This window comes from Hemitrygon akajei, chromosome 5 (genome assembly GCF_048418815.1).
Source record: "Hemitrygon akajei chromosome 5, sHemAka1.3, whole genome shotgun sequence".
Lineage (NCBI taxonomy): Eukaryota > Metazoa > Chordata > Chondrichthyes > Myliobatiformes > Dasyatidae > Hemitrygon > Hemitrygon akajei.
In genome coordinates, this window is record NC_133128.1 from 84,150,144 (window position 1) to 84,156,594 (window position 6,451).

Here is a 6,451-nt window from a genome sequence, read left to right on the forward strand (position 1 = left end):
ATCTTAGGCTCTCTATTTATACAAATTATTCTTCTAATGAGGCATGTGTGTCAAATTGCTGTTGATGGCAAGATAGTGAAGGTCAGTTTTGAAATCAACATTGTGGCTACAAAGGAAAACAGATTGATCGATAAATGTCCAGAAAATCTGGCAAATGGAGTATTCTGAGGGGGAAATGTGATTTAAAAAATCTATACTAAAGAGAACCAAGTAGTCTTATTATGTACTGGTGAGGGACTCTGGCAATCAGAGATGCAGGTGCCCTAGTGCATGATTTACAAATGATTGGAGTTGAGCTGTAGCACGAGATTCGGAAAGCTGAAAATGCCATTTATTGATAGGAACACTGAATACAAAAGTAGTGTGCTTTAGTTACCTAGTGAGGCCACATCAGGTGCACAATGTACAGGACTGGTCATTTTGAGAGGATGTAAATGTATCCTGTAAGACACCTGGATCACAGAGGAGATGCCTGATGACTTCCGTGATGCCCTCATTGTGGCTCTCTACAAAAACAAGGGAAGCAAATCAGACTGCAGAAACTACAGGGGTATCTTACCGCTGTCCAGCGCAGGCAAGATTTTTGCCCACATTCACCTGAACAGACTTGTCACTGTCTCGGAAAGGAACCTCCCGGTGGCTTTCGGCCAGAACGGAGTACAGTAGACATAATATTTGCCATGAGGCAAGTCCAGGAGAAGTGTGTCCAGCAGAACAAGCCTCTTAACTCTGTCTTCATTGACATGACAAAGGCATTTGATACTGTAAACAGGGAGGCTCTCTGGATCATCCTGGGACGTTACGGATGCCCGAGGGAATTCGTGAAGATGATTCAGCTGCTCCAGGACAGGTCCTTTGCAGTGGTGATACGTCAGCTGCATTTGCCATTTCCAATGGGGTGAAGCAGGGCTGTGTACTAGCCCCAGTCCTGTTCAATCTGTTCTTCACCTGCATGTTGTCACGTGCTGTCCAAGGTCTGAAGGAGGGAGTGTACATCAGGTACGATTGGACAGCTCTCTCTTTGACCTTCGCCGATTGAACGCACGGACGAAGTGCCTCCATACAGTCATTCAAGAAACCCTCTTCGCTGATGACTGTGCGCTCCTGGCGCACAAAGACGGTGATCTATAGTTGATGCTGAACAAATTCTCAGATGCTGCTATGCCCTTTGGCCTGACTATCAGCCGAACAAGACTGAAGTACTTCACCAGTCCGTGCCAAACACCAACCCCATAGAACCAAAAATCACTGTTGACGATACCCCGCTGACAAATGTAAACAGCTTCCGATACTTAGGAAGCATCATCTTGAGTGATAAGTCTTTGGACAAAGAAATTGACTCCAGGATCAGCAAGACCTCCGTGTTCACAGATGAACTGTATGTCAGTGTGTCTTCTTCGAATCCGAAGGGCTACCACACTGAAATGTATTAAAAGCATCTTGGAGAAGCTTTACTAGATGAATCCCTGGATTGGGCAGGTTATCTTATGAGAAAAGGTTGCACAGGCCAGGCTTGTATCTGCTGGAGATTTTAAAAAAAGTGAATAGGGTCTTGACAGGATGAATGTGGAATCCAGATTTCCTCCTGTCGGAGAATCCAGGATTTGGTGTCACTGTTTCAAAATAAGGGTGCTCATTTAAGACAGAGTTGAAACACATTTTCTTCTGAGAGCCCCAAAAGTCTTTTAAAAGCAGAGGATGAAAGGTTACTATGGGCAGAAATGAATTGAAAGGGAAGTTACAATCAAATGAGCCATAATCTCATTAATTGCTGGAGAAGGATTGAGTGGCCATGTGATCTATGATTCACATGTTTATCAATACACAATAGGGTCTTTTAAGAGCCTCTAGGTACATGGAGCTTAGAAAAATAGAGGGCTATGCAGTAGGGAAATTCCAGGCAGTTTCTAGAGTAGATTACATGGTCGGCATAACACTGTGGGCCGAAGGGCCTGTAATGTGCCACAGATTTCTATGTTACATGTTCAGTTATTTTGAAAGGCATGGGAGAAAGGTACTTGCATTTATATATGAATAGCCTACAGCTTTTAATAAGCAATAAAAAAAATTAGGACACCTCATTAACAAGAATGGAAGTATGGTTTTCTGTATATAAATGTTATTTATATCCTGCGCTTATAATGCATTTTAGTTGAACTTCGATATAACAGCATTGCTGTGAATGTTGGTTATGTCAAATAGTGAAATGATGACTGTAGATATTTAGAATGGAAGCCCTACCGTTAATTCAGCAGTTGCTATGTTTGGCCAGTAGATGACTGTATGGCCTAGACCAAGGGTTCTTCTATGAAGTTTATCTACTGCCTATTGGCAAGAAACACAATATGTTTAATGGTCTTCTGCAGGATGTACGATGAGTTGCACTTTTATTGATAAATATCAGGGTAACTAACTGGACAGCAGGCTGGAAGACATGGAAGAGATGGAAATCAGCTGCAATTCCAGGGCACCAAGTGGTCAGGTACTCCAGTGGCCAGCTCCTCAGGGAGGTCACAGTCTTCAAAATTTCTGCAGAGAGGAAATATTCTGCTCTGCAATTGTCTGTCTCAGTCCTCCTAAGTAACAGTAAAAATCAGATCACAGACCTTTGTATATCATAGGGTGTTGCTTTATGTAGATTCACTGGCTCTTGCCTAATATAGGAGACACCTGCCCCACCAGGAAGTCTTGTCAAGGATGGCTCTGGAGTGAGTTGAGTGCAAGTGGTGCTGAAGTCAAAATTATTTCTTAGATGCTTTGCACTTAAAACCCAAGGAACTCTGCAGTCATGGTTTACTTCAGTTCCATTGTCAATGCACTCAATGGCTTTTCTCAAAACAAATATAGTTTCCCGTATGAAGCAAGACAGTTTAGCAACCAGCTTGGAGCAGTCACTGCTATCTCTTAGCTTTGGTAGTCAGTGAATGGGCTAACTTTGCCAAGTTCTTAATGAGACTCTCTCGCTTCTGCAAGGCTAACTTTTCTTCTTCAAGATTTTGCAGCTTTTGGTGTATTTCTGTTGGGAAGGGAAAAGATACATCAGTGAAATCTGTGTCCATACAACACCTTCCACATCCAATAAAGTAATTTTAACTCTGATTAGATTTAAAAAAAGTCAGCTAATTTACGTACAGAAATATTCCACAGAAATGGCTGTACAAAATGTTTTAATATCTTGTTTAAGATACAAACACTAGCTTAATGTTTCTCTGCAATTGGTGTTACCTGATGTGCTGAGTGTTCTCAGCACTCTCTGTTTCAAGTTCAGAGTTCAAGCGGTTGGTCCTTACCAGATTTAAAATCTGACATGATGTCTTGAAGTGAATTCAGAGTCAGAAGTATTGCCCATGCAATCTCATAGTCTGAAAAGTGTAAATAAGTAAATATAAACAAGCAGCAACTAACGTTTCAAAGAAAGGGAAAAGTTAGCAACCTAGAATGTTAACCATTTCTTCCCTTGCAGTTGTTACTTAACCTGACTTGGAGTATATTGTTTTTATTGAAAGTACAATTGTGTAAACTTCCTGATTCTTGAAGTAATTTTTCTGTTCAAGTTAAGTTCAAAATCAATCAGTAAACTTGAGAATTGTCTGATTCACATATAGAGGCCACCTGGCTCCTCATTGCCACTTTCCTGCATGGGCTTGTTACCATTGATTACTAAAAATCTTAACTACATTCTTTCAAATTTCTTGCTCTGTGGCTGCCTGTGAGCAGACAAATCTCAGGGTTGGATAATTTATCCATTCTTTGATAACAAATCTACTTTGAATAAATGTGATCTGTGACTGAGCCTCCACTGCTTTTGGAAGAAAAATTCCAAAGATTTACTGCCCTTGGGGTTGTTATCTCTGTTCTGAATGGTTAATCCCTTATCTTGACTCCCACCCAAACATGCCCAAGTGGAGGAAATGTGCTTCACCAAATGCGGGTACAGTCAGTTCAAATTAAGCAAACTATTGCCCTAGATTAACTGAAATCTGCAGGGGCACATAGAGAGATAGTTTAATGTGTCTAGCTTTCAATTAATATGTTTGTGTATTTTTGGGGAATATTTGCGGCATTGCAGTTTCTGTCAAACCGAGATTTACACAGAGCATATGGTTTGTCAGACATCATAGCAATCGAGTAAAACAAATTTCTAACAAGATACAAAATCAGAGTATTTTGTACAGAAAAAGGAAAACATTCCTTTTAGACAGATTTCTCACCGTGGTAGATTTGCGTTGACATCGATTCCAGTTGATCCACAGAGTCTGACTCCATTACTAAGCTAAACACGAGTATGAAAACTGACAGAAAAGAGACAGAGGGAAGCAGTTGACATCACAAGTCAATAACTGGCAAAATATAGAGGCAGGTTTTAAGTAAGTACAGAGGAGAAGACAGGTCTGATGAGGTGAGAAACAGAAGAGATAAAATAACAAAATGAATGATATCCAGAAATGAAAAATGGCAGGATCTACTTCTGATGTTAATTTGTTATACTAAACGTTGCATCCGGAAGACTATGAGTAAAGATACCATTCCTTCAAAGTTGCTGTCTAGTATAGGGGACAGAGAGCAGGCAGAACAAAATGACAAGCAACTGTGAGCTTGTAAACTTGCAGAGGGGTTCTGTAAATAAATCTTATCAAAGCTGATCAATGATACCAGCGCCTCTAATTTGCTGACTGGAGCAATAGGTCCACATAAAGTGCCATCTCACTGGCTCTTCACTCAGCCCTGGAACATCTGGACAGTGAAGATTCATACATCAAGATGCTCTTCATTGACTACAGCTTGACATGCAATACTATCATCCCCTCAAAACTAATCAATAAGCTCCAAGAACTTGACCTCAATATCTTTTTGTGCAATTGGATCCTGGATTTCCTCACTTGTAGACCCCAGTCAGTTTGGATTGGCAACAACATCTCCATGATCTCCATCAGCACAGGTGCACCGCAGGGCTGTGTGCTTGGCTCCCTGTTCTACTCACTTTACACCTATGACTGTATGGCTAAGTACAGCTCCAATGCCATAGTTAAGTTTGCTGATGACACCGTGGTCATGGGCCGAATCAAGGGTGGTGATGAATCAGCATATAAGGAGATTGGGAATCTGGCTGAGTGGTGCCATAACAACAACCTCTCACTCAATGTCACCAAAACTAAGGAGCTGATTATTGACCAGGAGAAGGAAACCAGAGGTCCATAAGTCTATTCTCATCGGAGGATCAGAGGTCGAGAGGGTCAGCATCTTTAAATTCCTTGGTGTTACTATTTCAGAGGACCTGTCCTGGGCCCAGCACAAAAGTGCAATTACGAAGAAAGCACGGCAATGCCTCTACTTTGTTTATGGAGATTCAGCATGATATCTACAACTTGGAAAAACATCTACAGATGTGTAGTGAGAGTATACTGACTGGCCACATCACAACCTGGTATGGGAACACCAATGTCCTTGAATGAAAAATCCTATAAGAAGTAGTGGATAGAGTACAGCTCAGTCCATCACAGATAAAGTCCTCCCCGCCACTGAGCACATCTACACGGAGTGCTGTTGCAGGAAAGCAGCAGCCATCATCAGGGACCCCCACCACACAGGACATGCTCTCTTCTCACTGCTGCCATCAGGAAGAAGGTACAAGAGCCTCAGGATTCACACCACCAGGTTCAGAAACAGTTGTTACCCCTCAACCATCAGGCTCTTGAACCAAAGGGGATATCTTCACTTGCCCCTTCATTGGAATGTTCCCACAACCTATGGGCTCACCCTTCATCTCGTGTTCTTGATATTTATTGCTTATTTACTATTATTGTTTCTTCTTTTGCATTTGAACAGTTTGTTGTCTTCTGAACTCTGGATGGTCAAAATGTCAGACCTTTGGTCTTCACGGCAGCAACGCCACCTGTCAGAGTTTACATATCAGAGTTCACAACTGATATACAACACATCAAGGGGAAAGATAATGCCGTGGCTGACTATGTCAACATGGCAGCCGACCAAGCTACTGACCCAGAGGTCCAGGCTTACCGAACAGCAGTCACGGGCCTGCGGTTGGCTGCATTAAGTTCATGGAAACGTTTTTTTATTTCCCTGTGTGATGTCTCAACAAGTTGCCCTTGCCCCATTGTGCCCGCAAACTAGAGGCATACTGTTTTTAACTCCATTCACGGCCTCCCACATCCGAGCCGCAAGGCCTCACAGGAAGTGGCTGCACTAAAATTTGTGCGGCACGGTGTGACTGGAGTGCGGCCTGTGTTGTGCCAGCGGGCAAAAACTAGCCGTCATGTTCGGGCACCACTGCCACCCTTCGAGATCTCTGAGCGACAAGTTGAGTGGACCCTACCCCGTGCCCCTGCTTCCGCCCCCTCCCCGTGGGTTTCGTTCACCTCGTCACCACGGCGGCCAGAGGTCATCCCTCTACCATCGAGGACGGCCAGAGATATGGCCCGGGCGTTCATCA

The 6,451-nt window shown here is 42.8% G+C and overlaps 1 long non-coding RNA gene across 1 annotated transcript; it reads right to left on the reverse strand.

Moving 5' to 3' along the window:
* Positions 1-309: 309 nt before the first annotated feature.
* Positions 310-6,202, reverse strand: LOC140727932 (uncharacterized). The gene is made up of 3 exons (XR_012098973.1): positions 4,212-6,202; positions 3,226-3,362; positions 310-3,016 (listed from the first exon to the last, which is right to left on the reverse strand). It is a non-coding gene; the product is annotated as an uncharacterized lncRNA (long non-coding RNA).
* Positions 6,203-6,451: the final 249 nt, after the last annotated feature.